Raw genomic sequence first — 19237 nt, forward strand, 5'->3', positions numbered from 1 at the left:
AACTAGTAAGATGTGACTCCCTACGCCTTTCTGAAATCAATCACTAAGACTTCGCTTTGGTGTTATTTTCCATTTTCTACAAATTCGAGTAGTTGTGTTTTCAGAAGATAGACTGCGGTGAAATCCAAGTTGAAGCGGGTATATGTTATGTCTGTTCACGCGATTACTGATATCACGGATTAATTTTTTTTTAACATCGCTTTAAAGACATGCATGACCTACGCGTGACTGACAACCTGCATAGTCTCACTTCTTTTGTTCAGGACACACCAGGTTCCTGTAGCTAGACGACGTGCTAGCTGCTTGCGACGTGTCTGGATGATGCAGTAGTTGCCAAAACATTAGCACTTTCTGCAAATAGGTTATCTGAGGGCCTCCACTTCTCGACAACTTTACGCATGTCTCAGAGTCTGATTGATGGAAACAATGGGGGGCCTGCATGCCATATCTCTCGTTTGAGACTCATAGTTAGTGTGTATAGTCAGTCAGGTACCCATTAACTTGTTAACCATTTGTCAACAAATAAGAAGCATACATAGACAGTTTGTCTGCGCCAATAGCGAAAACTTAATGTCGTTACTATTTCGTTTCATCAGAGATCAGAGATTCTATTCAATTATAAGGCACAGTAGAGTTCTAAAACCAAACTAGTGGACAGGAATGTTGTAAATTTGTAACATAGTCCACTAAATGATTATTTTATACCATCAAGCGTCTTCATATAGGCCTACTTTCGTATTCTAGGCTGTTATATTCTTAGACAGGTCTTTATACTTTTAGATAATGCGTGTCCCGTAAGAGAGGTATTGGCATTGATTCCAGCACGCACTTGATAAATACTCAGAAGTTACGTAAGGTGAGCGTCAATCGGATTGCGAAAACCATCAGCAAATATGGAGTTGGTGTGTAACAATACGCGCCAACGCCTATCACGTGGAACCTGCCCAATAGGGAGAAAGCCGACCTACGGATCATGAGTTCGATCCTCAGGCGGGTTGTATGTTCTCCGGACGAACGATTTTTAGACACACTGTCTTTTATCAAATCGTCACTGAGAACGTCAACGTTAGGAATGTGCTAACGTCTATGTTACTTATTGGTATTGCACACTATCTTATGAATATACCACGAGACAGAACTACGTATATTTTGTATTGATACAGCCTTCTATATGCGTATTAGTGGCATAAATGTGAGAAGGGACAAAGCGGAAAAAGTGGCAGCTGTACGAAATGTAGGGTAGTTGGAAATAGGGAACATAGTGGTACCTTGTACTCTGTGTTACGAAGCGTGCAATAACTTACTGGAAACTTTGAAATTATTGGAAACGAAAGCATAAATTAGTTTTATCCAACAGTTGTTTTGGGTGAGAGAGAAAACAAGCTGGAACATATTTGCAGCGAAAATAAATAGGACTAAAACTAGAAAACGGATCTTGCTTATCTATCAAAAGAACCTGGGTGAAGTACCAATAAACGCTCAAAATGAAAGTACATCATCTTGAATTTCCCCGCGGTATTTACAGAAACTGGGATCTCACTTATTTTATAGTGATTTGGAGCTTATCTTTGCACTGGTCCATTAGATACGGGGCTGTGACACTTAAATCAAATATTTTCCCCTGACATTTCACGTTTTTTTTTTATTTCCGCTTTGTATGCCTTTGTATAGTGATTAGTTCCAGGTGTTACACTGTCACTGTATTTACTTAAAATATTTATTGGGTTTAAACGCTATATTTTTAATGTTTTTCATTTTTTTTTTTTTTTTGATCTACACATCAATTTTGGAAGGGTTGTTTTTCCTTTCCGGTCTGCAACTCAACAATCCTTAAAGTGATTTTAGTATTACTTGACACAAATGCACCCCATAATAAGGTGACATGTCATGCGCAACACCCGGACCCCTAGTCAACGTCACACTTAGAGGTCAAAGTTCAATAGGATTATTTTATTGTATGGCCAATAACTCTTTTCATTCTTTTCTTTTTGATCTACACATCAATTTTGGAAGGGTTGTTTTTCCTTTCCGGTCTGTACTCAACAATCCTTAAAGGGATTTTAGTATTACTTGACACAAATGCACCCCATAATAAGGTGACATGTCATGCGCAACACCCGGACCCCTAGTCAACGTCACACTTAGAGGTCAAATTTGGTAAAGGACCTCTAGGCAAGGCAACATACCAAATATCAAAAGCCTATGCCTTACAGTTTCAAGCAAGACGATTTTTAAGTTTTTTTCCTATATAAGTCTATGTAAAATTTGAGGCCCCCTCCCCGAGCAGGGCCTCTTTTCACCACAGGGTAATGATTTGAAAAAATTTGGTAGAGGACCACAAGGCAATGCTACATACCAAATATTAAAGGTCTAGGTCTTGTGGTTTTAGACAAGAAGATTTTTAAATGTTTTTCCAATATAAGTCTATGCAAAACTTGGGAACCAAGGGGCGGGGCCTCTTTTCACCCTAGGAGCATAACTTTAACAATGTTCATAGAGGACCATTAGATGATGTCACATGCTACATATCAAGGCTCTAGGCCTTGCGGTTTTGGACAAGAAGATTTTTAAAGATTGTCCTTTCGGTTGCCATAGCAACCAGGGTTCTGCATGGAATTGAATTATTTGAACAATTTTGAAAGGGGACTAGCCAAGGATCATTCCTGTGAAGTTTGGTGTAATTCTGCCCAGTGGTTTTCAAGAATTTTTAGAAATTATTGGCGGACGGACGGACGACGTACATTTAGTGGTCACAAAAGCTCACCATGAGCCTTTGGCTCAGGTGAGCTAAAATGGTGGCACTTTATAAAACATATAATATCCCACTTAATGTTATAGGGATTTCAGATCTTACAGGTTAATATGAATACAAGGTCATGTCAGTACTATATAAGCATAAATATCACCAACAATCTCTTTCATTTTTACATGTTTACATAATTACCCCACCCACTTTATTTTAAATGCAAAAAACGTATTTAGATCTACAAAAAGTTCTGACATTAAGAATTCAAAATATTTTGCAGCTTTGACACACTAAAATGCTTCGAAATGGAAAGAAAAAAATTGGGATCACCGTGCATCTAAGAGATTTATTAAGAAAAAAAAGTGTTCAAAACTGGTGAATTTTGATATTTTTTGTTCTTTTTGTTTTAAGTTATATTTTCTAGATAATATTAAGTGCTATCTTGAAAACTTTTATTTCAATAATAGCTTGTTATTACATGTACCAGTCAGGAAAATATCAAAACCAAACCCGATCTATTTAATAGATATTTGAAATTACCTACCCTACCCCATTGTAAATCTTACGTCAATTTTAGGCAAATGCCAGCCCAAAATATAGCTGAATTTTTTTTTTCACAAAAAGTAGAATCTATTTGGTTAAATTAGTACCTAAGTAGCCTTATTTTAACTGTTTAGCATTAATTTTTGGCAAAACTTTTGTTAGAAAGCAATATTCGAAGAAACATTTTTCAAAATGGCGGATATCCTGGAAAAAAACCCAAAAAACAAACGCTCGTACATCCTTAAGGTCAAAAAGCGTTGATGTTACCAGACCAGTCTGTGAAAATATTTTAATAAAAGCTAATATGTCATTTGGACCTAATTAAAAACATGGTATATCTTTTTCAGAATTACTTCCCAATATGATCACAATTTCAAAATGAAATTTTATCAAAATTGAAATTAAAAACTGTTTTTATATCTATAAATGTTCTAAGCAATCAACAATTGTAAATATTTCTATATGCAAATTCTAATACAAATGTTGTAACAAATTGTGTATATCTAGTACAATATTATTTATACATCAATGACAAATATAAGATGATCATGTTATACTGCAGAGAATTGGTTTGCATGGCAATGCTTAATTCTCTTGTTTTCTTTTGTCCTCATTAGTGTTAAATCTCACTATCACTCACGAATTCAACTGTCCCTTTTCCTGACATAAAGAACTTCAGCATATTATATTTTATTCCACATTTATATAGCACTATTTTCATGCACATGTACACATTTATACGTGCTTCACATAATACATTGCAAAATTCAAACACAAACAAAAAATGCATTTTTTACATTAAAAAAAACATGAATGTAAAACATATAGAATAAACAAAACAAGAGCTCGTAGAATACGAAATGCCCTACCCCTACCAATGATGCATTCAGTAATTGCACAAGGAACAGAAATTATTTGGTCACTGTGCACTGGATCTTTGATATACTGATCTAAAATCAATAATTACTGGTCATTTACCAGTCATAAGTAAACTCTGTATCAAACGTGATCTTAGACCAAAGCATTTTCTAGTTATTTGGCAAAAAAGTTCTACGGTTCTGGGTCAATCTGACATTGACCTTTGACCTACTGACCTGAAAATATATAGGGGTCATCTACTAGTCATGATCAACATCCGTATTGAGTTTGGTGATCTTAGGCTCAAGGGTTCTCAAGTTAGAGTCCGGAAATGGTTTAACTGTTCCAGGTCACTGCGACCTTGACCTTTGACCAACTGACCCGAGGTCATCTGCTGGTCATGACCAACCTCCCAATAAACTTTCATGATCCTAGGCCCAAGCATTCTTGAGTTATCATCTGGAAACTATTTAAATGTTCAGGGTCACTGTGGCCTTGATCTTTGACCGACTGACCTCAAAATCACAAGAGGTCATCTACTAGTCATGAACAACCTCCCTGCCAACTTTCATGACCTAGGCCCAAGCATTCTTAAGTTATCATCCGGGAACTGTTTAACTGCTCCGATTCATTGTGACCTTGACCTTTGACTACGGATCTCAAAGTCAAAAGAGGTCATCTGCTGGTCATGACCAACCTTCCTATCAACTTTCAAGATCCTAGGCCCAAGCATTTTCGAGTTATCATCCGGAAATCGTTTACCAGTTCAGGATCACTGTGACCTTGACCTTTGACCAACTGACCTCAAAATCAATAGGGGTCATCTGTTTGTCATGACCAACTTCTCTATCAACTTCCAAGATCCTAGGCCTAAGCATTCTTGAGTTATCATCCGGAAACCAATTGGTCTAGGGACGGACCGACTGACATCTGCAAAACAATATACGCCACCTTCTTCGAAGGCGTGGGGGCATAATAAGACAAACATACATACATACTAAAGAGAAATATATGACCCTAGGATAAACTACTGTTCAAAGATGTGAAACAAAAAGAAGAAAAAATGTACATTGCATTAGTCAGACTGCGAAATTTTGTACAAAGATGCGGGTTTTATGCAGACTTTTGAAAGCAGCCAGCGTGTCAGCATCCCTAATCTTGATGGGAAGGGAGTTCCAAAGCTTGTGTGTGTGTTCGGGTTTAACGTCTTTTTCAACAGTTTTTCAGTCATATAAACGACGGTGTCTACTTGTAGCAGTGAGCACAATGCCCAACTTTATAGTGCTACCTCACTGGAATATCACGCCGTAGACACGTGGCATGATACCCCACCCAGTCACATTATACTGACACCGGGCTGACCAGTCCTAGCACTATCCTCTTAATGCTGAGCGCCAAGCGAGGAAGCTACTAGTACCATTTTTTACGTATTTGGTATGACGCGGCCGGGGATCGAACCCACGACCTCCCGCGCTCGAAGCGGACGCTCTACCACTAGGCTACCGAGGCGGTGCTTCCAAAGCTTGGGAGAAGTGAACGGAACGCTCCAATTGCCATATAGCATGCTTTTGTCTTTGGCACAGTGACAGCGTGTCTTGCAATCTTAGATTTCTAACCGGTCTATACACTTCATACATGTGAACTTTCTCCGTCATTTCATTCTTCCCTTTTTTAAGCCGTGTTGTGTTTACTGCAGATGCTTTGAAGTAATAGCTTTAAACATAAGAAAGCACGAGTTTACTACTCTTACAAGAGTATGATGCAGGTTACCATTGGCTTGATGGTAAAATTCCAGATCTTTTCCTAACATATTTCGTTTTAATAAAGTTCTTTATAGCTTTCGACCTACATATATCTCATTTTATAAACAGTTTGATTTTTTTTGCATTCGATTTCTTGAAAATATTACATACATGTATATTTAGTTTTCATTATAATTTGATATTATCATTATTATGAATTGTTTTATACCTTTAAGTATTTAACTGTATGTACAGCATGTCGGTCTTTAAGTATTTAATTATACATGTATGTACAAAATGTCAACACTATTCGGTCGAAAAATTTAAACTTCCTTTCCACCCGGTCCATCATATCCATATAGCAGTGTAGCGTCGGGATCATCCACATTTTGAAAAACAAATGTAAAGTTTGTCCCGTTTGTTTCTGGTTCCTTGTTTAAGCGCAAGTCTTCATCAACTGTCTTTTCATCATTTACTTCCGTTTTTATTGTGTTGTTAGAATCATATGTTTCAGAGTGTGTCACCTGACCAGGTTCAAGGTATACTACATCTGTCGCAGTGCTATCAACTATCTTTCCACCAAACCCATCAAAGCCATATATCCATGTTGCTTCAGGATCATCAATATTTTGTATCACAGAATTGTCCATTGAGCAACGCTCTTCAATTTCTTTGCTTATGACAGCTGGTATTTCTAAATCTGAGCTATGTGTCCTGAACTGATAAGTACTAATTTCGTTTACAGTTGAACTATTAGTATGTGTACTAATACATCTATCAGCTTCAGATGGAGAAGGGGATGTTTTTAGGTCTTTTGTTTTCTTTGGTTTGTCTTTTGTGGTGTTTGGTTCTTTGGTTTTCTTTGGTTTGTTTTTTGTTGTGTTTGGTTCTTTAGATTGTTTTGACTCGTCTTTTATGATTGCTGCTCTTTGATTCAATTGTTGTGTTTTCGCTTTAAGATTGCCCACATGCCGTTTGTTTAAAGTTTTCTTTGTACTTACGATGATATTATCTTCTTTGATGGATTTCCTATGCTTAGATTTAGTATTTGTGGTGGATGACTTCTGTTCTTTTTCCCATGAAGGTATTGTAGCTACAATAGTTTCAATACTTCTTAGTTCTTGTGGTTTCTCAGTTGGATCTTTTATGGTCACCGGTTTTGCTGAGCATTTTAACTTCTTTGCAGTCATGCTTTGTCGACACTTCTCCTTCAGCTTTTTCTGTGTATTTTCACTGATTCCTTTAGGATTGTTTGGTAATTCTTTTTTGCACTGCATTTTATCCTCTAAATCTTTGAAAATATCAAGATGTGGAATAACTGAATTTTCTCCGGAGAATTCTACGGACTTTGTTTCGAATGTATCTTGTTCTTTCTCGCCTGAAGGTACAGTAGGTACAGAAGAGGCAATATCATCTTCTTCTTGATTGTTCTCAATAAAGTCCTGTTTGGATACCGCTATTGATTTTGGTTTTTGCTCTTTTGCTTCAATGTGTCCATGAAGCTTTGCTTTTAGTTTTGTCTTTGTCTTAGTGCCGATGTTAAGAGGCCTGCCTGTATTTTCCAGTCTGCATATCGTTTCGTCCTCTGTAACTGTAAATATTTCATGTAACTGTAAATTAGAATTTCCTTCTGAATCATGTTTACTTGCGCCGTTACTGCTGCTGCAATTAGTATTAGAAGAAGTGTTGTCTGACTGGTTAACATCCTGTAGTCTGCCTTCTAATAATTCCAGTTCAGAGCGTTTTCTGAGGACCTTATTTCTTGAAATGTCATATGGGCATTTTCGTTTTAGAGGGACGTTTTGTTTTTCTTCTGTTTTAAGACTTGAATCATTAACAATATTATTGCATTCATTTCTATCAATATTGACTGTTTTGACTGATGTTGCTCCAGAACTTGCATCTACCAGTCCTACCAGTCTTTGGCCATTTACGTTTTCAGCCATGATTGCTTTGAATGGTTTTTGTTCAGCATATCTGCTTTGAAGTGTATGCCTATCATCACTTTCGGTTCTATGTGTTTTGTCAGGTGACGGAATATGCATTTTGCCTCCTTCTCTTTTTCTTTCACTTCTTGCAGCCTTACTTGCTTTAAATGGTGAAGGTACTGTAGTTACAATAGTTTCAATACTTTTTAGTTTCTGTTGTGTCTCAGTTGGGTCTTTTATGGTCACTGGACATGGGGGGCATTTTAACTTCTTTGCAGTAATGCTTTGTCGACACTTTTCCTTCAGTTTTTTCTGTGTATTTTCACTGATTCCTTTAGGATTGTTTGGTAATTCTTTTTTGTACTGCATTTTGTCCTCTAAATCTTTGAAAATATCAAGATGTGGAATAACTGAATTTTCTCCGGAGAATTCTACGGACTTTGTTTCGAATGTATCTTGTTCTTTTTCGCCTGAAGATACAGTAGGTACAGAAAAGGCAATATTTTCTTCTCCTTCTTGGATGTTCTCGGTTAAGTCCTTTTTGGATACTGCTATTGATTTTAATTTCTGCTCTTTTGCTTCAATGTGTCCATGAAGTTTTGCTTTTAGTTTTGTCTTTGTCTTAGTGCCGATGTTACGAGGCCTGTCTCTATTTTCCAGTCTGCATATCGTTTCGTCCTCTGTACTTGTAAATATTTCAAGTAACGGTTTATTAGAATTTCCATCTGAACCATGTTTACTTGCGCCGTTACTGCTGCTGCAATAAGTATTAGAAGAAGTGTCTAACTGGTTAACATCTTGTAGTCTGCCTTCTAATATTTCCGGTTCAGAGCGTTTTCTGAGGACCTTATTTCTTGAAATGTCACATGGGCATTTTTCTTTCTGAGGGACATTTTGTTTTTCTTCTGTTTTAAGACTTGAATCATTAACGTTATTATTGCATTCATTTCTATCAATGTTGACTGTTTCGACTGATGTTGCTCCAGAACTTGCATCTACCAGTCCTACCAGTCTTTGGCCATTTACGTTTTCAGCCATGATTGCTTTGAATAATTTTGGTTCAGTATATCTGTTTTCAAATGTATGCCTATCATCACTTTCGGGTCTACGTGTTTTTACTGGTGATGGAATATGCATTTTGCCTCCTACTCTTTTTCTTTCACTTCTTGCAGCCTTACTTGCTTTAAATGGTGAAAATACTGTAGCTACAATAGTTTCAATACTTCTTAGTTTTTGTGATTTCTCAGTTGGGTCTTTTATGGTCACCGGTTTTGCTGAGCATTTTAACTTCTTTGCAGTCATGCTTTGTCGACACTTCTCCTTAAGCTTTTTCTGTGTATTTTCACTGATTCCTTTAGGATTGTTTGGTAATTCTTTTTTACACTGCATTTTGTCCTCTAAATCTTTGAAAATATCAAGATGTGGAATAACTGAATTTTCTCTGGAGAATTCTACAGACCTTGTTTCGAATGTATCTTGTTCTTTTTCACCTGAAGATACAGTAGGTACAGAAGAGGCAATATTTTCTTCTTCTTGTATGTTCTCGGTTAAGTCATTTTTGGATACTGCTATTGATTTTGGTTTTTGCTCTTTTACTTCAATGTGTCCATAATGTTTTGCTTTTAGTTTTGTGTTTGTCTTAGTGCCGATGTTATGAGGCCTGTCTCTATTTTCCAGTCTGCATATCGTTTCGTCCTCTGTAATTGTGAATATTTCAAGTAACTGTAAATCAGAATTTCCTTTTGAATCATGTTTACTTGCGCCGTTACTGCTGCTGCAATTAGTACTAGAAGAAGTGTTGTCTGACTGGTTAACATCTTGTAGTCTGCCTTTTAATAATTCCAGTTCAGAGCGTTTTCTGAGGACCTTATTTCTTGAAATGTCACATGGGCATTTTTTTTTCTGAGGGACATTTTGTTTTTCTTCTGTTTTAAGACTTGAATCATTAACGTTATTATTGCATTCATTTCTATCAATGTTGACTGTTTCGACTGATGTTGCTCCAGAACTTGCATCTACCAGACCTACCAGTCTTTGGCCATTTACGTTTTCAGCCATGATTGCTTTGAATGATTTTTGTTCAGTATATCTGCTTTCAAGTGTACGCCTATCATCACTTTCGGTTCTACGTGTTTTGTCTGGTGATGGTATATGCATTTTGTCTCCTACTCTTTTTCTTTCACTACTTGCTGCCTTACTTGCTTTAAATGGTGTTCGCCAAGTCCTTATATTTACTAGTGTTTGCCCTTCGCCACATTTGGCTCTGTATGCTTGTAAAACAGGTGTATAGTCTGTCCTGTTTGTTTCTGGTTCGCCACTTTTAGCTGTCTGTGCTTGAAATGACGTTGATCCAGTACATTTACCTTCAAGTGTTCGACTGTCAGCAGTTTCAATCATGACTGCTTTGAGTAATAATGAATCCTGGCTTTTGCCTCCTGTTTGTCTTTCACCGTTTTCAGTCTTATTTGATTTGACTGATGTTGGCAATATTCTTCTCTCCCTAATGTTTTGCTCTTCACATTCTTTGTGTCCTTCAAACAATGTTGGTCTAGTACATTTGCCTTCAAGTGTTTGGCTCTCATAACATTCAGTCTTGTGTGTTTCGGCCGATGATTGACCCTGCGGTTCTTCTGCTTCATTTTTCAACCTTGAAAATTGCAAGATGTGGATCAAGTATTCTTCTCCAACTTTACGGCTTTTTCAAATCTGATGTCTTTTCGCTTGAATACAGTAGTCCCATGCAAATGCCCAAATTTTTTCTTCCTTTTGATTTCTCTGTGTCCTTTTTGGATTTAACATTTTCAATTTTCCCAGTCGTTTTGCTTCAATTTCAAGTTTTTGCTTTAGTTTTTCTTATCAGTGATGTTGAGCCTGTCCATTTCCATTTTCTTTCCCTTGACTTGTAAATCAAGTCGGTTATAGTTACCAAATCTGACCATTTTATTCCCTTGCTCCAAATAGTTGAAGAACAATTTAAACCTTGTATCTGTTCTATATTCGTTAGACGTTTTCTGGGACCATTTCTTGCAATCACAGGGGTTTTATTCTTCACGGGCTTTCATTCTTCTGTGTTTAACTAATATTCGTATTTATTGCATTTTCTATCATTTGCTTTTCGACTTGTGTACCTAGACTTCATCTATGCAGTTCCAGTTTCCATTTTAATACGTTTTTCAGTCTGTTGCTCTGACTAAATTTTGGTTAGTATACTTGTTTTCAAAGTATGCAATTCCTTCCCGTGTTTGCGATGATGGCTATGCATTTGTGTCTCCTCTATTTTCCCTTCCTTTCTGCAGTTTTGCTTTAACATTTCAAATACTTGTAGTACATGGTTTTCAATTACTTCATTTTGTGATTTTCGTCGGCCTTTCATTCACCTTTTGTAGCTTTAACTTCTTGATCCATTGCGACCTTCTCCTAGTTTCTTGCTTTCACTGTTTCCCTTTGGATTGTTTGTTTCTTCAACACTGCCAATTTGCCTCAAATCTGAAAATATCAGATGTGGAAAACGAATTTTCTCTGGTGAATCTAGATTTTTCGAATGTATCTGTTTTCTTTGCTTACTGAAGATACAGTAGGTTCAGAAGAATTTCTTTTCTTCCTTGTTTTCTCGGTTAAGTCTTTTGGAACGTAGTGTTGGTTGCCTTTTACTTCAATTGCCATCAATGTTTTGCTTTAAGTTTTGTTTTGTCTTAGTGCGTGTTATAGCCTGTCTTATTTTCCAGTCTGCAATCGTTTCGTCGCTCTGTAACTGTAATATTTCAAGTAACTTAGTTCAAATTTCCTCTACATGTTACTTGCCTTTTCGCTGCTGCAATTAGTACTAGAAGAAGTTTGTCATGTAACTTGTCGTCTGCCTTAATTCCATCAGAGCGTTCTTGGACTATCTTGAAATGTCATGTCTTTATCTTTCTGAAGGACATTTGTTTTCTTCTGTTTAAGGCTTGAATCAGTAAGTTATTATTGCATTATTTTATCATGTGACTGTTTGACTGATTGTTCCAACTTGCATCACCAGCCTCCAGTCTTGGCCATTTACGTTTTCAGCCATGATGCTTTGAATGATTTTGTTCGTATTCTGCTTCAATGTGAGCCTATCATCACTTCGGTCTACGTGTTTTGTCTGGGATGGATATGCATTTGCTCCTACTTTTTTCTTCATCTTGCTGCCTTACTTGCTTTAACATGGTGTCGCATCAAGTTTCATTTTACTAGTTTTGCTATCCCCTATGGTCTGTGTATGCTTGTAATAAAGTGTGATATCCCCGTCCTGTTTTTATCTGTTCATTTGTGCTGTTTTGCTTAATATTGATCCTTATCCCATCTTCAGTTTTGACTTTCGACATTTTCATCGTAATTTCTCCGAAAATCTGGTCCATTATTCCATTTCTCTATCCTGATCTTGACACCTATTCATTTGTATGCGGTAATAATGATCCATGTATGCCTTCCCAATTCTGACCTTCACTGCTTTCATCTTTAATGTTTTGACAACAGTCCATTTCCTCTATCTTTCAGTTTGACCTGCTATTTCCGTCATTTTTCTTTGACTAATATTGTTGCTTTACTATCAGCAATTTTCTTGCTTGTATCTTTCAATTCTTGTGTCTTGTGCTAGTACATTGCCTCAACTTCTTCCATAACCAGTCTGTGTTTCACCATATTACCGGTAATTCAGTCTTTTTGCACTTGACTAATACTTGTCCCATTACTTTCATCCACTAGTTTCTTGATCTTTACTGCGTTTACTTTTCCCATTGCTTATTATATTCAAGTACTTTTGATCTCATCATCTGTGTCTTACCATACTTCAGTCCAGTTCTTGAGGTCAGTTCTTGACTGTCACTTTCATGTTCTTTCTCAGATTCTTAGTATTTCTTCATTGTCCATTTCTTGACCCTGACATCGTCTTTGACTAAATGTGACAATTACTGGTCTACTTTTCCTACAGTTCTGACATTCACCACTTTCAAGTCTTGAGTGCTTTGACGAATTGGTCCATTCCCTCCATCTCCCGTTTATGACCTTCATCGCTTTCAGTTCTCTGTGTGCTTTGACTAATAAGCATTACTTTCACTTCTTCACAGTTTTGGCCTTTTCGCTTTCAGTCTTGTGTACTTTGACTCTATATATCAGTCCCAGTTCCATTTACTTCTTGACCATACGTTTCGTCTTTGTGCTTGATAAAAGTTTTTACGCTGTTCAAGTTATGAATTCCTCCGTGTTTCGATCCTCCACTGCTTTTATTTGTGTGTGCTTCCTCTAATATTGGTCCAGTACACCCATCTCCCAGTTTTTGACTTTCAACATTTTCAGTCATATTTGCTTCGCATAGTACTGGTTCATTACTTCCATTTCTCTGATCCTGATCTTCGCCACTTTCAATCTTTTGTACTTTAACTAATACTGATCCATTGCTCCTATCTCCTAGTTCTTGACCTTCACTGCTTTCTTTCTTGTGTGTTTTCATCAACACTGACCAATTGCCTCCATCAACCAGTTCTTGACCTTTGCTGCTGTTTTTGTTATTGTTTTCTTTGACTAATACTGGTACTTTAATTTCAGATAAATTTTCTTGTTCTTCACTGTTTACATTCTTGTGTGCTTTGACCAACAGTGGCCCTTTACTCCCATCACCCTGTTCTTGATCTTCAACGCTTTCATTCTCGTGTGCTTTAACTAATATCAGTACTTTACGTTCATCACCCAGTTCTTGCTTTATTCCGCTTTCACTCTTGTGTACCTTGACTTCTGTCAGTATGTCACTGCCAGTTTCCAGTTCTTGACATACGCTATTGTCAGTCTTGTATGCTTTGACTAAAACTGATTTGTTACTTCCATGTTCAGGTTCATGAATTCCGTCATATTTAATATCGTGTGCTTTGACTGACATTGTTCCACTACCACCTCCATCTCCCATTCCATGACCTTCACCACTTTTAGATTTTCGTACTTTGACTAATGTTGGAGCATTGCTTCCATCTTCCAGTTTTGGACCTTTCCCGATTTCAGTCTTGTTTACTTTGACTAACACGGGTCCATCAATTCCATTTACCAGTTCTTGACTATCATCGCTATCAGTCTTGTGTGCTTTGAATAATATAAGTGAATGACGTGAATCGCCCAGTTCTGGACCTCCATTACTTTCATTTGTGTGTACTTCCTCTAATATTGATCCATTACTCCCATCTTCCAGTTTTTGACTTTCGACATTTTCAATCGTAATTTCTCCGCATAATACTGGTCCATTACTTCCATTTCTCTGATCCTGATCTTTACCACCTTCATTCATTTGTACTGCGGCTAATATTGATCCATTACTCCTATCTCCCAATTCTTGACCTTCACTGCTTTCATTCTTGAATGTTTTGACCAACACAGATCCATTTCCTCTATCTTTCAGTTCTTGACCATTGCTATTTCCGTCATTCTTTTCTTTGACTAATATTGGTTCTTTACTATCAGCTATATTTTCTTGTCTTTCATCCTTTTCATTCTTGTGTGCTTTGACTAGAACTTGTCCACTTCTTCCATATCCAAGTTCATAACATTTACCAATTTCAGTCTTGTTTGCTTTGACTAATACTTGTCCATTACTTCCATCACACTGTTCTTGATCTTTACTGCTTTCATTCCCATATGCTTTATGTAATATCAGTACTTTATCTTCATCACCCAGTTCTTTACCCATTCCGCTTTCAGTCAAGTGTACCTTGAGGTCAGTCGGTATGTCACTTTCAGTTCCCAGGTCTTGATCTTCATCATTGTCAGTCTTGCGCGCTTTGACTAAAATTGATCTATTACTTCTATTTTTAAGTTCATGAATTCCATCACATTCAATCTTGAGTGCTTTGACGGACATTGGTCCACTGCCGCCTCCATCTCCCGTTTTATGACCTTCATCGCTTTCAGTCTTTCGTGCTTTGACTAATAAAGCATTACTTCCATCTTCCAGTTTTGGACCTTTTTCGATTTCAGTCTTGTTTACTTTATCTACTAACACAGGTCCATCAATTCCATTTACCAGTTCTTGACCATCACCGCTTTCGGTCTTCTGTGCTTTGAATAATATTAGTGAATTACTGTAATCCCCGTGTTCAAGACCTCCATTAGTTTTATCTGTGTGTTTTTCCATTAATATTGGTCCAGTACTCCCATCTCCCATTTTTTGACTTTCAACATTTTTAATCATATTTGCTCCGCATAATACTTGTTCATTACTTCCATTTCTCTGATCCTGATCTTCGCCACTTTCAATCTTTTGTACTTCGGCTAATTTTGATCCATTACTCCTATCTCCTAGTTCTTGACCTTCACCGCTTTCTTTCTTGTGTGTTTTCGCCAAAACTGACCAATTGCCTCCATCAGTCATTTCTTGGCCTTTGCTGTTTTTGGTATTATTTTCTTTGACTAATATTGAGTGTTTACTTTCAGCTACATTTACTTGTTCTTCACCGCTTTCTTTCTTGTGTGCTTTGACTAATACTGGTCCATTACTCCCATCACCCTGTTTTTGATCTTCAACGCTTTCATTCCCGTGTGCTTTATCTAGTATCAGTACTTTACGTTCATCACCCTGTTCTTGCTTTTTTCCGCTTTCACTCTTGTGTACTTTGACTTCTGTCAGTATGTCACTTCCAGTTTCCAGTTCCTGACATGCACTATTGTCAGTTCTGATGGCTTTAACTAAAATCGGTTTGTTACTTCTTTGTTCAAGTTCGTGAATTCCATCACATTTAATCTCGTGTGTTTTGACTGACATTGTTCCACTACTGCCTCCATCTCCCATTTCATGAGCTTCAGGTTTTCGTGCCTTGACAAATAAAGCATTACTTCTGTCTTCCAGTTTTCGACCTTTCCCGATTTCAGTCTTGTTTACTTTGACTAACACGGGTCCATCAATTCCATTTACCAATTCTTGGCCTTCCCCGCTTTCAGTCTTGTGTGCTTTGAATAATATTAGTGAATTACTTGAATCACCCAGTTCTGGACCTCCACTGGTTTTATTTGTGTGTGCTTCCTCTAATATTGTTCCAGTACTCCAATCTCCGAGTTTTTCACTTTCAACTTTTTCAATCTTAATTTCTCCGCAAAATTCTTGTCCATTTCTTCCATTTCTCTGATCTTGAACTTCGCTACTTTCATTCTTTTGTAGTTTGGCTAATATTGATCCATTACTCCCATCTCCTAAATCTTGACTTTCACTGCTTTCATTCTGGAATGTTTTGACCAACACAGATCCATTTCCTCCATATCCCAGTTCTTGACCTTTGCTGCTCTTTCCATTATTGTTTTCTTTGACTAATATTGGTACTTTATTTTCAGCTACATTTTCTTGTTTTTCACCGCTTTCATTTTTGTGCGCTTTGACTAATTCTGGCCCATTTATCCTATCACCCTGTTCTTCATATTCAACGCTTTCAGTTTCGTGTGCTTTAACTAATATCAGTAATTTACTTTCATCATCCAGTTCTTGCTTTTTTCCGCTTTCAGTCTTGTGTACCTTGACTTCTGTCAGTATGTCACTTCCAGTTTCCAGTTCTTGGCACACACTATTGTCAGTCCTGATGACTTTGACTAACATTGGTTCATGAATTCCATCACATTTAATCTCGTGTGCTTTTACTGACATTGTTCCACTACCACCTCCATCTCCCATTCCATGAACACCACGTTCAGGTTTTCGTACTTCGATTAATGTTGGAGCATTACTTCCATCTCCCAGTTTTGGACCTTTCTCGATTTCACTCTTCTTTACTTTGACTAATAGGGGTCCATCTTTTCCATTTACCAGCTCTTGACCATCACCGCCTTCAGTCTTTAGTGCTTTGAATAATATTAGTGAATGACTTGAATTGGCAAGTTCTGCACCTCCACTGCTTTCAGTTGTGTGTGCTTCTTCTAATATTGGTCCAGTACTCCCATCACCCACTTTTTGACTTTCAACATTTTCAATCATATTTGCTCCGTACAATACTGGTTCATTACTTCTATTTCTCAGATCCTGATCTTCGCCACTTTCAATCTTTTCTACTTTGGCTAATATTGATTCATTACTCCGATCTCCTTCACTGCTTTCTTTCTTATGTGTTTTCACCAACAATGTCCAATTGCCTCCATCCGCCAGTTCTTGACCTTTGCTGTTTTCGTTATTGTTTTCTTTGACTAATATTGGTAATTCATTTTCAGCATCACTTTCAGTTTTCTTTGCCTTGACTGTTACTGGTTCAGTATTTCCTTTTCCAAGTTTTTTTGCCCTCACCAGTTTCAATTTGTGCTAAAGCTCTCTTTTCTGAAAAACAAAATATTCAAAACGGTTTTACTTTTTAACTTGTAAAAGTAAAGAAACACAATTGAGACTACTACTTAGCGTGAAAGCACAATTGGTCATTTTTCCAGCCATTATAATTGGGCATGTTGATGGTGAGTACGGTGTGTGTGATCGTGAGACGTAGGGGCTCCATTTTTCATTTACAGCCGCAGAAAACATAGTTCAATGTGTATATACAGACTATTGTAGAAGAAGTTTAAGCTGATTTTAATAATTCTATTCGACGCCTGCAGCGCGTCCAAGTCAATAAGGCTGATGACTCCAAAAGCAATTGCTTCACACCGCTGTGGATTAGAAATCTCACTTTGGGTATTGAATTCTTTCATATGAGAAAGATATTCAGCTGCCTCATGAAATGTCAGTAGTTCTGCCCAGGTACATGTCCTTCTTAAGAAAACAAAATTTTAAGATTTTTTGTGGGAGGTTGTGTGGGGGGGGGGGGCGAGCAGGGTGTGTGCTGGTGCAGGGTGGTACAGATACTAAAGGCAAGAAAATAATGAAAGCATCTTTTAGGGTAGGGGATGTGTGTGTGCGGTGTGTGCAGGTACTAAGGTAAAACTAAATGAAGTTTTGGCGGAACGGGGAGGTAATATACTTTCCGTGACATAAAAATGAAAGAAGCTAAATGAAACAGCAAATTCGATGAATTGCCTCATCCGCCAGTTCTTGACTTTTGTGTTTTCGTTATTGTTTTCTTTGACTAATATTGGTACTTCATTTTCAGCATCACTTTCAGTTTTCTTTGCCTTGACTGTTACTGGTTCAGTATTTCCATTTCCAAGTTTTTTGCCCTCACCAGTTTCAATTTGTGCTAAAGCTCTCTTTTCTGAAAAACAAAATATTCAAAACGGTTTTACTTTTGAAGTTTAACTGGAATGAAATATTGTTTTTGAGTGGTTTGGCACCAGGTGGTGCTGTTTTACATGTACATTTGAACTTAAAAGATCAGATGTCCTTAAGAGAACACAGGTAAGATATCTTGAACATGGCTGAGGGCAAGGTTTGTGCAGTCACAACTTAACATGTTGAAGGTTTGAACATTTAAAAAAAAAAAGGAATGGAAATATATATATCTATATATAGATATATGTATATATTTATTTTTTTAGTGGGTGGGGGTGCAGGGGAACGGGAGAGGAAACAAAATTTCACATGTTGATTATAAATATTGATTGAAAATTAAAAATGAAAAAAAAAAAAGGTAAAAGGGTGAAGTTGGAGGTGGGGGGGCAGAGGATGCATGATCATGGTGAGGCAATGACATGGGTGGAGAAGTGAGGTGGGGAATGGTACAACTTGAAGTTTTGAAAAAAATCTAAAATAAGAAATGAAAAAAAAAAAAATTGGGAGGGGGAGGGGGTGTGACCAAGGCAAGTGGGTGACCAGGTGTGGGTGCGCAACTTCACATGTTTATAATAAATGTTCACAGAAAAGAATGAAAGAAATTTAATGAAATTCTGCCAAATGGTAAGTTTGTTATGTACAAATATGTTGATTTTTAGACAATTAAAGGGCAATAACTCTGAAGTTACAAAAAGAAATCCGTCCAAAATTGTCTGTGCACAGCCACATTTTAGTGCTCTAAATTCTGTTAAAGTTTCATAGTTCTAGGTCAAATATATCAAAACTTATGATGCAGAAATTGGCATACCTATAGATTTATAGTACCTTTATAGTTAACACTAGAAAACTTCTAAGGGCCATAACTCTGGGTTACTTGGGCAATCTGTCTGAAACTTGAGGGCCCCATAACCTCATAGTGGTGAACATGTATATGAAGTTTGTTTGAAAAAAATCTAAAGTAAGGAATGAATTTTTTTTGGGGGGGGGGGGGGGGCGGTGGGTGTCGGGGGATAGGGGGGGAGGTGTGTGATCAAGGTAAGGGGGTGACCAGGTGTGGGTACACAACTTCACATGTTTACAATAAATGTTCACGGAAAAGAATGAAAGAAATTTAATGAAATTCTACCAAATGGTAAGTTTGTTATGTACAATATGTGGATTTTTATACAATTCAAGGGCAATAACTCTTAATTTACAAATAAATCCAAATGAAATTGTGTGTACACAACCACATTATGGTGATCTA

Source organism: Mercenaria mercenaria, chromosome 18, assembly GCF_021730395.1.
Source record: "Mercenaria mercenaria strain notata chromosome 18, MADL_Memer_1, whole genome shotgun sequence".
Lineage (NCBI taxonomy): Eukaryota > Metazoa > Mollusca > Bivalvia > Venerida > Veneridae > Mercenaria > Mercenaria mercenaria.